A 16,380-nucleotide genomic window follows, 5' to 3' on the forward strand; every position below is an offset into this window, starting at 1 on the left:
CCTCTCTCGGGACCCCTCTCTGGTCCCTCTGCAAATCTCTTTCACTAGAGTCTTTTTCCTCCAAGAGCTTCCTCCCCACCCTTCACAGGATCCTGTTTTTCATTCACCTGCAAATACCAGTCTCTCTCTCTCCTCCCCTGCTGGCCAGGGGCCCCTCCCTTCTCCTCTGTGTACTTAAACCCCTCCTCCCTCCTTACAAACTGTGACTGTTCCTCTTTCCCCCTCGTCCTCTCCCCTCTCCTCAGAGCTCTAAATTTTTGTTGACTCCTCTGAACACATGGCAATTTAATCTCCTCCTCTTCCTCCTGCAGATTCTGACCCTCCTTCTTTCTATCCACTGCTCACACTGTCCATCCGTCTGCTTTCTCTCTTCCTCCCCTCTATACTGGCAACTCCTTGCCATCTTGAAAAACTTAAAAAAACAGAATTGTCTATTGAGTAGTATAAGTGAATAATCTGTTTTGTCTTGTTTGTCAGAAAATATCTCTAGTATAATTTTAATTGAAACAAGTAAAGCCCACTCATTTAAATCTCTTACTTTATAATTTGTATATAAAATCTTTGTTTAATGTGTAACTGTATCTGTTTCTAAGGCCTTAAACCAATAATTACCCACCTCTTAAACCAGGCTTACTTATCCCCATGGACTCTCCCTGCAATTCCCCCATCCTTTCTGTTCAAAAACCTTCAGGGACTTATCGCCTAGTCCACTACTTACACCTAATGAGGCAGTAGTTCCCCTCCATCCAGTAGTCTCTAATCTCTACAAGTTACTGTCAAACATTCCCTCAAACACCACTCACTTCACAATGCTAAACCTCAAGAATGTCTTCTTTACCATTCCTTTACACCCTGACTCTCAATTTCTGTTTGCGTTCACCTGGACTGACCCGGACACTAATGCAGCCCAGCAACTTATGTGGACTGTCTTACCCCAGGGGTTCAGAAACAGCCCACACCTGTTTGGGCAGGCACTAGTTCAGGATTTAGCAGCATGCAATCTCAAAACTAGTACTCTCTTACAATATGTAAATAACCTAGTCCTCTGCATCCCCTCCCTGCCTGCCTCAAGGAGACACACCACCACCCTTCTTAACTTCTTCGCTCTGAAGTAATATCGTGTCTTCTCTGTTAAGACTCAACTTCACTCTGATTCCATAGCCTATTTGGGCATCGCCTTAACCACCACCACCTGAAGTCTCACCTTAGATTGAACTCAAACCCTCCACAGTCTCCAACCACCTACCACCACAAATCAAATCCTTTCTTTCCTCAGCCTAATAGGCTTCTTTAGACACTGGATTCCCAATTTTACTCTGTTAGTTAAGCCCCTCAGTGAGATCTTCTGAGCATGGCTTTTAAGGTCTATAATGGCCAAAGAAGTAACAGAAAAGGCAAATAAGGCCCAAAAGAAGTCAGGAAATACCAGCTTTTGGCATACACTCTTAAAGGCTCCAGGGACCTAAAGGGCTTCATAGGATTCCATCAGGGCCCTGCTCCAGAGTGGAAAGAAAGGTCATTGAACTGAAGCCTGCCAAGCTTCCCGGCCTCATCAAGGGACACATCCTTGCTGTGGAAAGAGGGACATGAGAAGGTAAGCTGCCCCCTTGCTCCATGGAGGGAGGGTTCAGTCTCTTCTAGCCCTGCCCCAGCTACCTGTGACCTGACCTTGCCCAGCATGCTGGGAATTGCCACTGAAGGCCCAAGGGCATTGTTCACAAGCCTAGGTATTTTTTCCAAGTAGCAAGTAAACTGATCTCATTTCTTGTAAACACAAGGGCCATCTACTATACCTTGCCTGAATATTTGAGTTTTATTTATCCCTAGAAGATCTCAACTGTGGATATTGACAACCTGAATTTGTTGCTTTATTTAATGTATAATATCTCCTTTATTCCTCTTGTCTCAATGCCCCATGCCTATTGTAGGCTGGGACCTGCTGCTAATTCCATCTAGTGGTCACTAGGACTTAAACTCTAACTGCAAAGTGTAGAAATGTAACCACCCTTTCCCTAAGTACTTGCAGAATTTACAGGTTACTCAGCAAACTGTTCAAAGACTGTTCAAGAGGTGCTTCCAGCATTACTTCACCTAAGGACTGACTTTCATTTGGACAAGTCCACACACCATGATCCTGACAACTCCTACTGCTGCTAAGGGTGACTCATTCCTCCACTCTGACCACTTGGAGCTCAGAAACAGAGAAACGAAACCGACCCCTTGTCCTTCTATTCTCTATTCACCTCTCAACCTGCCTCACCCAATCAGGGGCTTTTTACTTGTGTGGGACCAACACCTATATGTGTCTCCCTTCTAATTAGACAGAAACCTGTACCCTAATCTATATCACCCCAAATATCAACCTAATCCCACCCCCATGAGCCTATTTCAATTCCTAGCACACTACCTGTCAATCTAAGGACCAAACGAGCTGTACAGGTAATCCCTCTTCTTGTTGTTTAAAAAATTTCTATAAAAATAGGTGTAGGGGGAGGGGGACTGGCCACTGGCCTGTCTTATTCCCACTCTCTCTCTCTTTCTCTCTGAAGCCCAGTGAATTCGTAAACATGGAATCAGTGCTTTCACATAAACTGGGTGTCTTGACTATTGCCTTTCATTGGTCAACTCACTCTCCTATTCATTTTTCTAACTTTTGGACTCTGCCTCTTATGTTTGTTCACTAGTTTCTTATAGAACTGCATGCAGACCTTTGCCAATCAGAAAATTGGAAAAATCTACCTAACCTTACACACCAACCCTGAAACCTGCCCTCGCAAAACAGAAAAATCTGAAACCCTATATCAGCAAACCTCCTAAATCCTATCTTTCAACCCCTACAGGTCCCCTAACCCTAAAGTTCTCCCATATCCGTGAAGAACTAGGAGAATGAATAGCAATCACCTCTTAACGCTTCTCATAGTCTTTTTGCCCTTCACATAGTAAGGAGACAAGATCGCTGGGTCTTCTTGGCTGAAGAAGAGCCTACAAATGGACAGAAAAGATTTCTTTTAGCTCAAGCTAACTGCTCTCTCCAGGGCTGGCAGGAAAAAATATCTAACTTTACCATGAAAGAACTTTCACCCCCTGCTTATACAACCCTCCTTATCTCTGAATTCATGATCTCCAAATATTTTCCCCCTTCTTTATCAAGTTCCTACCAGCCCAGATGAGAGAAATCTCTAGGACTACCTACAATCAAATGCTCCTACACTCCTATTCACCAATATCCCAAGGAGAACTTTACGAGGGAAATATCAAATAGGTAAGGATGACAGCAGGAAGAAGCCGCCCCTCAGCCCGAGAAGTTTCCTCCTGAATGTTCTCCGAACCCCCTTCCTTTTAAACCACACATATTCAGTCCTTCTAAAAACTTACACCAACAGGTTCCCTGTCTCTAAAAATTCCCACATGTCCTACCATTTGAGAGGAACCAGACCAGCATGTCTCATGAGGCTTATCCAGGAGGCCATGTATCACCATGTCACACTGTTTGCAGCAAGCAACTAACAATTATTACCTTGTACTCAGGTTTTTGAGGACATTGCCTGGTTCAGACCTTACAGCACAGAAATTGAAGATCTCCTTAACTGGATGGGGGACTTGGCTTGGCAAGGTTTCCTTCTTGAGTTCTCTCCAGAAGAAGCAATAATTTTCCATTATTTTCTCCTCTTTCTCCTCGTCACCCCTCACCGTATATTATAAAATTAATAACTGCCTTTCTTTTATATGTAACCACAGAGTTGAGAAATGATAGTATGTGAATTCCAAACTGCCCTCTTGATGTTCTACTTATCTGTCAGACCTCACCCTTACTCACTGGACTATTTCCCCTGAGACAGAGGAATTCCAAGAAGCTGGTCAACCTGCCCCAAGAAGGAGCATTCCAGAAAGCTGAAATCCTAAAACCGTAAAAGGGAACATACCAGAACCTTTGACTCAGTATCCCCTCAGGCTCTCCCAAACACTATATAATTCGCCCCCTAGTCTGTAACCAGTGCTCTTCTCCCTGGGAGAAGTACCCAGCAGGGTTCCTTTCTTCCTTTCAATAAAGCCTGTTATTCTGATCTTCAGCAGACTGAGTAACCCCTTGCTTGAGCCAGCGACCTTAGGTCCAGGCTGGTGAGCTTTTTTTTTTTTTTGCTCAAGCCAGATGAGCCCACACTCAAGCTGGTGACCTCAGGGTCTCGAACCTGGGTCCTCCGCATCCCAGTCCGACTCTGTATCCACTGCACCACCACCTGGTCAGGCAGCAGTTTCTTAAATTAAATTACAACTTCAGAAGGAGCAATAAAATCATAAGTAATAGAATTATAAAGAAAAGAATTAAAAATAAACTCTCCGTGTGTTGGGAACGATGGCTTGTTGCCCCCACAGATGTAAAAATTAGAAAAAAATTCCAACACTCTCCCATAGAACCAAGGGATTGCGGGAAAAATTAGAAACCTCATATAGGCTAAAACAACTCACTATTGGGAAAGTAATTTTGTGAAAATTATATTTAGCCGCTCAAAACAAGGCAGTTAGCTTACAGGTGGCAGATTGGTTCAAGTCCTGCTAGGGAAAAGTCCCATTATCTTGCTAAGAGGCTTGACTACAGACTTCAGAAAAAATAAAAGCAACAAACTCAGTTCTTGGAGTCTGCTTCTCCCTCAGACATCCACCCCACCCCTCATGATTGACATAATGGTGTAAATTACTGTGGGTCAAAAAAAAGTTAATATCCCTTTGCCGGCTGGGTAGTTTATATCAAGAATCCCATAGTGTAAAAATATTTTCCATATTAAAATATATGTGTTATTTAAAAGGCCTTTTGTTAATTCTTTTATTTGCTGTTTTATAGCCCTGTAATATTAGAATCTTAGTTTAAGTACTAGGAATTATTAATAATGTCTTCTATGTAATGTTTAATTTATTATTTTGAAACAATATTGTTCAATACTAAGTCATATCTTGGAACTTCTGCAAATCTATTTTATCATGCTAATGTACTGAATCATTTAGCAGCAAAGAGAGTCTGGAATTCTAAAGAAGATACCCAAATCTATTTTTCTTAAATTAATCCAGCTAATAACGTTGTTTTTGTCTTTTTCCAAAAGTTTATATAAATAGAAAAGGGCTCTCAAACCCCTCAGTGAGATCTTCTGAGCATGGCTTTTAAGGTCTATAATGACCAAAATAGTAACAGAAAAGGCAAATAAGGTCCAAAAGAGGTCAGGAAATACCAGCTTTTGGAAAATGCTCTTAAGGGCTCCAGAAAGGGCTTCATAGGATTCCATCAGGGCCCTGCTTTAAGAGTGAAAAGAAAGGTCATTGAACTGAGGCCTGCCAGGCTTCTAAGCCCCAACGGGGGACACTTCTTTGTTGTGAAAAAAGGGACACGAGAAAGTAAGCTGCCCCCTTGCTCCATGGAGGGAGGATTCAGTCTCTTCTAGCCCTGCTCCAGCTATCTGTGACCTGACCATGCCCAGAATACTGGGAATTGCCACTGAAGGCTAAAAGGTGCCCACGGCTGGCCATTGGCCCCATCTCACGACATCGTTCACAAGACTAAGGTATTTCTTCTAAGTAACAGGTAAACTAATCTCATTTCTTGTGAACAAGGGCCCTTTACTATGCTTTGCCTGAATATTTGAGTTTTATTTATCACTTGATGATCTCTACTGTGGGTATTGACAGTCTGATTTTATTGCTTTATTTAATGTATAGTGTCTCCTTTATTCCTCTTGTCTCAATGCCCTGTGCCTATTGTAGGCTGGGACCTGCTCCTAATTCCAGCTAGAAGCAGTGGTCTCCAGGACTTAAACTCTAACTGCAAAGTGTAGAAATGTGACCACAACTCCAATGCCTTGTGGAGTTTTCCTGAATATGTGTAACTCTTGTTCTTTAGGACATTTCTCAGACTAAAGTGAAATTAAGTTACACTGGCAAATAATATAACTGACTGTGAACAACCAATTGAGATAACTCACTACCTTCGGACCAGCCATGGCAAATAATATAAAACAATGAAAATGTCAACATATATTAGTGAAATTATGTTAACATGTTAAAAACATTTGTGTGTAAGAATTTTATTTTAAATCCTATTATATTAGTTAAAATTTTATTTTTGGTTTAATAATCTAGTAGGCTCTAGTCACTTTATTGTATTAAAATGCATGTTATAATATTTGTTAACATTAGCTATTTAAATTTTATTATTAATTGTATATTTTTTTCAGTCTGCCTCAAAATCGGAAAATAGTAATTCAAATAAATAGATGGTACCCAGAACCAGTGAGGTCTCGGGACCCTTATTGCCAAAAATATATTCGAAACCTTATTAGAAAAAAATTTGTCCAACAAGAAAGAAATAACTAGAAAAAACAAACTTAGATTCTATTACAAAAGGCATAATATCTGAATGTTTAGTTTATGCCCAAGTGAATACTAAACAAAATAAGAAAATTATAGAAAAAGTAGAAAAAAAAGAAATTTTCCTAAGTAAACATTTAAAATAAACTTTAATAAAATAATTGACAATTGTTAAGAAACTGCTATATAAAATTCTTTCCAGGTTTAGCTTTACCATTCTAGTATTGGACCTACATTTGTGTCCACAATCTTAAAGCCAATAGGAAAGAAACCCAATATTAATTAGAAACTAATTTGAAGTTACATTGTGCCCACAGTTACCAAAAGGTCTAGGCAAGTAAAATACATGAATCAAATGATAAAAGAAATGTAACCACCCTTTCCCTAAGTAATTGCAAGATTTACAAGTTACTCAACAAACTGTTCAAAGACTGTCCAAAGGTGCTTCCAACAAATTCAGTACATCACCCAAGGACTGACTTTCACGTGGACAGGTCCACACACCATGATTTTGACAACTCCCACTGCTGCTAAGGTAGAAAAACGGCATGCCCTACTCCATCCATAAACTGGAAGCTGGTTAGTCTATGTACTGCGAATGTATGAAAAACTTACTAAGGACTTCGTTTTATCAGACTTTGGGAAAAGGGAAACTAAGATAAAAAGAAAGTCAACTTAATTGTCACTAAAAGTTAAAGGTTTTAAAATGAAGAGTTCTGACTAAAAATAAATTGTTTTAAAAGCCAATTAGTTTTATATAAATTACAAAAAGGATTGTATAATTAATAGGAAATTAACTATTAATATTTGTTTCTTTAATGAACTAAATTGCTATTAATGCTGTCTGTTAAATATCTGTTACATATTATAAGTTAATAACCCTAGACAACAGCCTCATACTCTTCAGTAAACTAAGTTAAGGATCTGACTTAGGAAATAGAACCAGTGGGGAATGTAGTAAGGTACCAAAAAGCTGAAAACTGATATTGATATTCTGGGAGGAGAGGTCAGGCTTTCCTATCAGGCTTTCCTGTCCCATCCCTCCTTTAGAAGTTTCTGGCTTATAAGAACAATGGGTCATTCAGTTTTAAATCTAAAATAAAGGTTAACCTAGAAACTTCTTCTCTTTCAATAGGAGGCAGAATTTACATACCACCTTGCATTGACTCTAGTTCCTCCCCCTTCCTGGAATCTTAAGGGTAAAATACCTCTAGGCTAGTGAGGGAAGATGAGCTCTGAAAGATTTGTACACATCTTTGATTGTGTTACCTTGAGAGTCTTAATGTTTCTGTGTATCCCCTAAACAAATGTTGCCAGCTTGTACCTTGATGTCATGCTCTCCCCTGCCCGCCCGTGTGTGAGCAAGGGTATATAAGCAGCCCCTGAACTATTTTTGGGACTGCACAATTTGGGCTTGCAGATGCCCCCTGTCAGCCATATGCGGCCGGCATATTTAAGAACTCTTCTCCTCTAATAAAACTCTTAAAAATTTATCTGAACTGAGTGTCTCTACGTGGACTCAATGAAATGAGGTACAATGCCTTTCAGAATCTGGGGTGCAGTACTTTATAACAGCAGCACTTTGAGGACAACAAGTGCTGTTGAGAGGCCCACTGATGGGAAGGCACAGTATTTTGGAAGTGGAGGGGAACTGTTAAACCCAGACCCAACAATCCAGAATCCAGCTCTGACCTGACCTGTGGTGGTGCAGTGGATAGATAGAACATTGATCTGGAATCCTGAAGTTGCTGGTTTGAAACCCTGTGCTTGCCTGATCAAGAACCATACAGCAAGCAAGCAATGAACACCTAAAGTGAAGCAACTATGAGTCCATACGTCTTGCTTTCCCCACCTCTCTCTTTTCTTTCTGTAAAATCAATAAATAAAATCTTAAAAAAAAAGGATCCATATTTGGAAAACTAGCTACCTCACAACAGAGCTTTTCTCTGAAACACCATGCCATGGAGTGCGTGGTCTCAGGAGTGTGTCCCCTGCCCTGATGGCAGAAGGGAAGGGCCACTCACCCAGTACGACTGACGAGACTAGAGCAGAGCAGGTATCTGTCGGCGCCCTCTTCTCTTCCTTTCCTTCTTCATTAAGACCTTCTCTTGAGGAGATGGACCAGTGTCCCTACCAATTACTAATAGAACTTGAAGCCTCTTCTCTCTCAGGTCATGCTATCTTAAGAGGGAAGAAAATAGGTCTTTGAGTGTGGAATTTCAGATATGAGTGAGCAAGGAGGAAGCTGGGGTTTTGACACACACACACACACACACACACACACACACACACGCACACACGCACACACACACACACCCCACACCACACCACACCACTGCAGCATCACTTTCTGGAAAGGGTACAAATCGATAACACTTTCTGGTGGAAAGGGCCATGCCGGCTCTTCTCAAGGTGGGAGAATAGACAAAAGACATTGTGCAGACCTGCTTGTTACTCCTTCCTTTCCGATCCTGATTGAGTGACTCCTGCATACAAGCACTGTCTTGAACACCTCCTTTGCTCACTTGCTAGACTGGAGACTTATTGAGGCTTAAGTCTTACACATGTGCTAGAGGAAGGAGGGTGACTCCCTCCTGGAAGCCCTGGCCGAGGCCACTCTGACCCCAGCTCTCCCTGCTCCCTGGAAGCTCTCAGCCCCAGACTGACCAGTCCCCATCTGGGGCTGGGGGCCTTCAGGACAGATGGCATTGCCTGCCCTTGGTTGAATGCTGGCGTGCCTGGGGGTGGGGGTGGGGCGATGGAGTCCACCTCCCCAGCGCTGGCCCTGCAAGCCCACATTCTTGAGGTGGGGAGAGAGAAGCCAGGCTGCCTGGACCTGGTGTCGGATTGCTCAGCCTTGGCTGCAGGACCGCCCTGTGTGCAATGCTGCTGCCAAGGCGTTCTCCTTCTCTCCACTGCTGATTGCTGGGTGAGTGAAAACATTCCGTCCCTCCCCTCTTGCCTGTGTCCAGCCCTGCCAGAGTTCCTGTCTGCACTTCCCTTCATTAGCAGTGACGTGCGCTTCACCCGGAAGTTCCCAAGAGCTCACTTCAGTGGATAATGATTGTTTTTGCAGAAAGGACTCTGATGTTTTTTCGGTGTCTGCTTCCATAATATGCACCGATACCCACGTTTCATTGAAAGCAGATGGTGAGCAAGGGGAGACACAAGCCTGGGATGCTTCTAATTTGTCTGCCTTCTGGGCAGCTGGGTACGGGCAAGGGTCAGGCCCCTGAGTTGTGGGTAGGATGAGGGCAGATGAGGGCAGGAGGCAGGGCAGGGACCCAGGGAGTCTGGATAGCAAGCAGAGGGGGCACCAACAGTGGGCAGCAGGGGACCAGTATGGAGGGTAGAGATTAAGAGAGAAGGGAAAAAGCTAGTGTTAGTCATACTCAGGGCTCTTGGGGTCTCTCACTCTTGCGCTCCCTATGTCAGACTATTGGTGATGTGCATGCGGCAGGTCACTGCCCCTGCAGGGGAAATTGATACTAAAGCCTGGCTTTCTGCTCCTCTGCCTCTGTGCAGTGTATGCTTCTCCACCATGTCTTTCCCGAGAGCATAAACCCTATTTCTCTGCCTCCAAAAATGGCCAAGAGAGCGCTGGCTGCTTCCCATGCTGCCCAACAACAAACCTCACCACCAAAGCCTTGTCCAGACTTCTTGTCGTTCCCCAAACCTATCCGTGCTATAGTGATTCATAATAAAAAAAAATTGTATTTGATCTTTGTCCCAGTCCTGGCCTAGAGCTCCTAAAACCCTTGGAATCTCTTAAGTGAGGAGAGTGATAAAGGTATCTCTTGTTATGGTAACGGGGTGACTTTTGGAAGGTACCTAAGGACTCCACCAGCTGCCAGGAGAAACAACCCTGTGATTACAGAGCTAGAATTTTCTGCCCCACCAGACCACCCAGGAGGGGAGAGCCTCTGGAGGGTGAGTTAGTCACTAATAGCCAATGACTTAATCAACCATGCCTAGATAATGAAGCCTCCAGAAAACTCCACGTGGACAGGGGTCAGAGAGCTCTAGGGCTGGAGGAGCATGGGTATCTGGGGCAAGCCATGCACCCGGAGAGTGGAGTTTTCCCACCCCTTCCCGCCTGCCTGGCCTCCTCACAGATCTCTTCCATCCGGCACTCCCTGAGTTATCTACCCTTTTGTAATAAACCAGTGATCTAGTGAGGAAATGTTTCTCTGAGTTCTGTGAACTGCTCTAACAAATTTATTGAACCCAAGGAGGGGGTTGTTAGTTCCTCCCATTTACAGCCATTTGGTCAGAAGCACAGATGATCACCTGGACTTGTGACTGATGTTTATTTTATTTTAGTTTTTCTTCTTTTCCAAGTGAGAGGAGGGGAGATAGTGAGACAGATTCCTGCATACGCCCCTATGGGGATCCATCCAGCAACGCCTATCTGGGGCCAATGTTCTGCCCCTCTGGGGCCATGCTTCCAACTGAGCTTTGTTAGTACTGAGGGGAGGCTCCAACAGCCATCTTCAGCACCTGAGGCCAATGTGCTTGAACCAATCAAGCCACTGGCTGCAGGAAGGGAAGAGAAAGAGAGAAAGAAGGGGGAGGGGTGGAGAAACAGCCGATCACTTCTCCTGTGTGCTTTGACCAGGAATTGAATCTGGGACATCCACATACTGGGCCGATGCTCTACCACTGAGCCTACTGGCCAGAGCTGGGACTGGTGTTTAAAGTGGGGGAAAGAGAAGTCTTGTGGGGCTGAGCCCTTAACCTATGGATCTGTTGCTATCTCTAGGTAGGTAGTGTCAGAACTCAGTTGAACTGTAGGATGAACACCCAGCTGGTGTCTGAGAATTGCCCAAGGGTGTGAGGCACCCCCGACCCACACACACTTACATTTGGATTGGGTGCAGCACCCATCACCAGCCATATTCTCAGCCTGGGACCTCTCTTCATTTCTCTGAGGACTTGATGATCCCTTCCTCTTTTGAAGTCCCCCTCAGTTTCTTGCCCGTCATTTGATTTGATGTTTTATATGGTCTGTCTTATGTTCTTCCCCTTCCCTGAATCCCTCTTGGCCTCTGAGCAGAAGCTCATGTCCTTCCACAGAAGCACCTGCAGGGCCTGCATGGAATGCTGACCTTCCACTGTGAGGAAGGACACAGTACCAGACTCATCAGATCATGCTACAGAGTGAGAGCTGCAGCAAACAGCTGCTCAGGTGTTATCAACCACTCAGGGGCCACATCTGGGGGGTAAGAGAAGCTGGCTTTATCATCATCAGCTTTCCTTCCTGGGTGTCTATGAAGGCTCTCTGGAGGGATGGGAAAGCAGGAATCCACATGCTTTGCTTCTGCAGGCCAGAAGAGAACAGTTCACCTTGAACTTGAAACTTAAAACATGTGGCAGTCAGGCTAGCTCTAGTGGTGGTTTTTTGTTTGTTTGTTTGATTGGTTTTTGTGGTTGTTGTTCTCTGACCCAGAGAAGCTTTGTTTTCAGGCTCCAAAAATTTGTGACTTTCCTAAAAGGATAACAATGATAGAAGCTACCACTAAGCAATCACTATATACATACTTTGTAACACATAATTTCACAGCACATGCATGAGATGAGTGCTAGTACGACCTGCATTCCTCTGGTGACTAGAGAAATTATAGACTTGTCTATGTCTAAACCACTAGTGAGTGGTACAACCAGGGCTGACCCAGGCTGGTGGACTTGAAGGCCCTAGTGCTGAGGGCCATGCTGGGAGCTGTGCTGGTGGGGGCTCAGAGGTCAGACAGAGCCCTGAGAGGACCTGCCATGCCTCTGGCCCCTCCTGGACTCTCAGAAACTTCCCTTGCTGGGATGGGTGGGCCAGCAAGGTGCCTAACCAAGCCTGTGCACTGGATGTGTCGTGCGCTTCAGTCTGACTCACATGTTCCGCTGCTGGGTTTGCCCATCTAGGAAATCCTGTTCCCACGGTCTGCCAGGCACAGGCTCACTGGGGCACGGCCCAGTTAGAGTCTAGCCCAGGAACTGCACAACTTCTTGGGAAACCACTGCTCCTTCCCTGATAAGAATAAGTGTCCAGAACAGAGTCCCGGGCTGGCAGCCAGGAGCCAGGACTGTGGTTCTGTCGTGGACTGCCTCTGGCTGGTACCCATGGACAACTTTCTTACTTCTCTGGGCCTCAATTTCTCCTATAAAATTGAGGGTCTTGGACAATACAATTGGTTAAATTCTTCACAACTCTAAACATTTGATGATTCAATCACAAAACTTCGTTTTTATTCCTACATTTTTTTTTCTGTTTAAGTGAATCTGGCTAGACACAACATAGTAAAAATACACCCTGAGATCTGGAATTTAAAATTATAGACAATACAAGGTCAAACTTGCTGGAATTATCTTCTCTGTTATTCTGTCATTATTATAATCTGATTTATACTGAACAAGATACGATATTCCAGATGTTTTTGGTGGCAATTTTTATTTACTAAAATGAAGTACAGTAGTTTTCTCCTTATCTATGGGAGACACATTCCAAGACCCAGCAGATGCCTGGGGTTGCGGATGGTACTGAACTGTATGTATACGATGTTTATCCTATACATAATACCTGTGATAAAGCTTAATTTTTAAAAATGTTCATTGTATTAAGTTTAGAGAAAGAGAGAGAAGAAGGGAGAGAGAGAGAGAGAAAGAGAGAGAGAGAGAAAGAGAGACAGGAACATCGATCTGATCCTGTATGTGCCCTGACTGGGGATTGAACCGGCAACCTCTGAGCTTTGGGTTGATGCCTTAACCAACAGAGCTATCCAGCCAGGGCTATAAAGTTTTATTTATATATTATGCACAGTAAGAGATTGACAACAATGACTAACAATAAAATCAAGCAATTACACTTAGATACTGTAATAAAAGTTATGTGACTGTGACCTCTCTCTTTTTTCTCTCTCAAGATCTCTTACTGTTCCTTCCTGACACTTTCCCTTTAAGGAAGTACTACCACTGGTTTCTCTCTGGCTATCGGAATTGCCACCGTTTCTGCTCTTGTTCTTTGAGGCCATGATTAAAAAAAAGAAGGGTGACTTAACACCAGCACTGCGACACTGTGACTGTTGATCTGATGACAAGGAGATTACAGAGGGGCTGTGTAGTGACTAACCAGTGGGGAACAGCTACAGCAAGGAGAAGCTGGGCAGGGGGTGATTCATCTCCTGGGCAGAAGGCTTCGGAATGGCATGAAATTTCATCACGCCATTCAGAATGTTGCACAGTTTAACCCTAGTAAATTGTTTATCCCTGGAATTTCCCATTTAACCCTTGTGGACTTTGGTGGAGCGTGGGTAACTGAAATTGCAGAACGCAAAACCGCAGATTAGGGAGGAATGCCATGGAACAGACCGACAAGAAGTTGGGGCGAGTAACAGCCTAGCACGTGTGCCATGACCCACACCAATGGAGCCCGTACACACCTGTTGGGGACCGAAAAGCCAACAGGGTCTTTGCAGTTTAGATTTTTGGGGGACAGAGGTGTGGGGAACTGGCAGTAACCAGACAGTCTGCCCAGTCCCCACCTCACTTGTCCTGTGAAGTTGCTAAAGGTTGTTAAGCTGTGGTGCTGGATTGTTTATACTCATTCTACCCTCCATGTCCCCTAGAGAGACTGGAGGCAAGTTTCTTTTATCCTTCGTTTTCTGAAGCTCAGATATTATGTATGGTAGGGGTTTTCTGCACTTGGTAGAATTCTTGGGTTGCCTTGGAAATGTGATCAGAGATCTCTGATTTGCTAATGGCCTCACTTTGCTCATAAATAAAGCAAGAAGCGGGTATGGAGCGGGCTCTGTTCTTACCATCAGCAATTGCAGAGGCCTCCCAAGCCTATCCTTTATTTCCTTAAGCCTATTTTCTTAATTCCGCATCGTTCTCACTCAGGACCTGGAATTACTAGCCGTGCTGGTTCGTGGCACATACCGTCTCCAGAGTGTGTTTACTCCCATCTCTGCCCAGAGGGAACCACCATCCGGAATGTCATTTTTGTCCTCTTGTCCACATCAGACTTTATACACATAGATATGCAGAATGTGTTCCTGTGTGGGCATCACATAAACAGTATCATGCAGTGTATTTTATCCTGTTGCTTGTTCCTTTCCAGAATCTGTGATTTTTTATTGGTGTTGATGCATGTCTACTGCCTTATGCTAGTTCACTATATGGATCTATCACAACATTGTTAAATACATTTTCTTCCTGGAGAACTTTTAGGTTGCTACTTTTCTCTCTCTTTCTCTCTCTGTTTGTTTCCTTCTTTCCCTCCCTCCCTCTCTCTTCCTTTTCTTTCTTCTTTCTTTCTTTCTTTCTTTCTTTCTTTCTTTCTTTCTTTCTTTCTTTCTTTCTTTCTTTCTTTCTTCTTTCTTTCTTTCTTTCTTTCTTTCTTCTTTCTTTCTTTCTTTCTTTCTTTCTTTCTTTCTTTCTTTCTTTCTTTCTTTCTTTCTTTCTTTCTTTCTCTCTCTTCCTTCCCTCTCTTCCTCCCTCCCTCCCTTCTTCCCTCCCTCCTTTCACCCTTCCTTCCTTCCTTCCTTCCTTCCTTCCTTCCTTCCTTCCTTCCTTCCTTCCTTCCTTCCTTCCTTCCTTCTTCCCTTCCTCCCTCCCTCCCTCCCTCCCTCCCTCTCTTCTTTCTTTCTTTCTTTCTTTCTTTCTTTCTTTCTTTCTTTCTTTCTTTCTTTCTTTCTTTCTTTCTTTCCTTCCTTCCTTCCTTCCTTCCTTCCTTCCTTCCTTCCTTCCTTCCTTCCTTCCTTCTTTCTTTCTTTCTTTCTTTCTTTCTTTCTTTCTTTCTTTCTTTCTTTCTTTCTTTCTTTCTTTCCTTCTTTCTTATACTAAACATATGTGGAAAAAGTTTCCTAGGAGTGTCATTGCTGGGCCCAAAGGTTGTAAGATATTTCCAAATTGCTTTCCAAGCTTTATTGATTGGCCCTCCCACCAGCAGTATACACTTTCATAAACTCAGTGACATTTGGTTTGATGCTATCAGACTTTTTTTTAATAAACAATGTTTTCTGAATAAGTGAAACTTTCAAGTACTTCCAAATTAAAAACTCTGACAGGGTGGAATGTGAGAATTCTTTGTCCCTGGTCCCAGGCAGCCAGTTTAGTTCGGTGTTCACTGACCATCTAATGTGCCCTTCCAGGGACATGGCGGGTAGATACGGGTAAAGATGCGTGTATAGGCATGTCCCTTTCTTGACTCCTCTATGCAGTCATGTGTCATAAGGGTCCTCTGCTGCCCAGTTCCTTTCGCATGATGAAGTACCTTAGAGATCATCCCACGTTAGTCCTCAGGGCTTCTGCATTCTTTCTGGTTGTTTAAATTATTCACTGCTGGTTGCCTCTTTTTTTATGTTAAAAGAATACATTTTTGTAAAATGTATCCTGCATAGTAGACTATAAAATATTGAGGTACAATCAGAAGAAGAATGAAATGAATCCCTGTATCCCCTTTCTCAGGCTTGGGAGGTGAATTACATCAACATTTTCGAAACCCTCCTTGTTCTGTTCTCTTCAATGACAACCCCTTCCTCTACCTCCAGGGAGCCCCTCTGCAGATGCTGGTCTTAATCATTACTTTGTTTTACTTTATAAATTTACCATGCCGGTCTGAATCCCAAAAGATTTATTGCTCAGTTGTGACAACAAACACAAATTTAACTGGAATAAGAAAAGGAAAACCAGCTTTGGTTGGGTAGCTCAGTTGCTTAGAGTATCATCCCAACATGCCAAGATTGTGGGTTCAATCCCTGCTCAGGAAACATATAAGAATCAACCAATGAATGCATAAAAAGTGGAACTGCAAATCAATGTTTCTCCCTGCCTCTGTCCCTCTAAAATAAAAAATTAATAAATAAAATTAAAAAAAAGAAAAACAGCCCCCAGGTTTCTAGTAGAAGATCCATTCAACAACATCTCTGGGTTTAGATGCCCTGGCTGTGTGGAGAGAGCCCTCTGGAAATGCTGGGGAGCAGGGTCAGATACTCGCACCCTTGAATTCTCTGGCTGTGGGACAGGTTGCTCAGAGCT

This window comes from Saccopteryx leptura, chromosome 5 (genome assembly GCF_036850995.1).
Source record: "Saccopteryx leptura isolate mSacLep1 chromosome 5, mSacLep1_pri_phased_curated, whole genome shotgun sequence".
In the NCBI taxonomy this organism is placed as follows: Eukaryota; Metazoa; Chordata; class Mammalia; order Chiroptera; family Emballonuridae; genus Saccopteryx; species Saccopteryx leptura.